Genomic DNA, 770 nt, shown 5'->3' with positions numbered 1-770 from the left:
AGCCTGGGAAATCCAGCCTGCAGCCACCCCCATCTCAGCAGGCTCAGCACATCACTGGATGGTGGACCAGAAAGATGATGAACTAGGCAGCAAGCTTGACTGTCTTTATTATCCTAGATATAACATGGCCACAGAAAAACTCCCTATTATTGTTGTCTAGGCACCAAGTCATGTCCAACTCTTTGCATCCTTGTGGACTGTAGCTCACCAGGCTCCTCTGTCCATGGCATTTCCCAGGCAAGAATACTGGAGTGGGTTGTCATGCCCTCCTCCAGGGGATCTTCCCGAGCCATGGATCAAACCCACATCTCCCAAGTCTCCCTCATTGCAGGTGGATTCGTTACCACTGAGCCACCAGGGAAGCTCTTGTAAAGCAATTATCTTCCAATTAAAAATAAATTTTTTTAAAGTAAAAGATTAAAAAAAGAAGTCAGCCTTGATTCATTGTTTTCTAGACCCAAAACATTCTTCAGATCTTTTGCTGAATCCAGTTGTCTCTGTCTCCAAAATGTGTCCTGAATTTGACCCCTCCTCTCCTCCCCAACCCACTCCAGTATTCTTGCCTGGAGAATCCCATGGATGGCGGAGCCTGACAGGCTCCATGTGGTCACAAAAAGTCAGACATGACTGAGCGAGTTCACTCCTCCCATCTACACTCCGGTCTAAGCCGTCATTGTTGTTCACCCAGTCAATCCCCTTCATCACTTCCCTGGGCTCTCCGCTGCCTGCCACCCCACCCCAACCCCCACCTCCGCCCCCTCCCCCCCCCT

The sequence above is a fragment of the Bison bison genome, unplaced genomic scaffold, assembly GCF_000754665.1.
Source record: "Bison bison bison isolate TAMUID 2011002044 unplaced genomic scaffold, Bison_UMD1.0 scf7180017864492, whole genome shotgun sequence".
Taxonomy (NCBI): domain Eukaryota; kingdom Metazoa; phylum Chordata; class Mammalia; order Artiodactyla; family Bovidae; genus Bison; species Bison bison.
The sequence above is the reverse complement of the archived record's forward strand: the minus strand, read 5'-3'. Positions refer to the sequence as shown.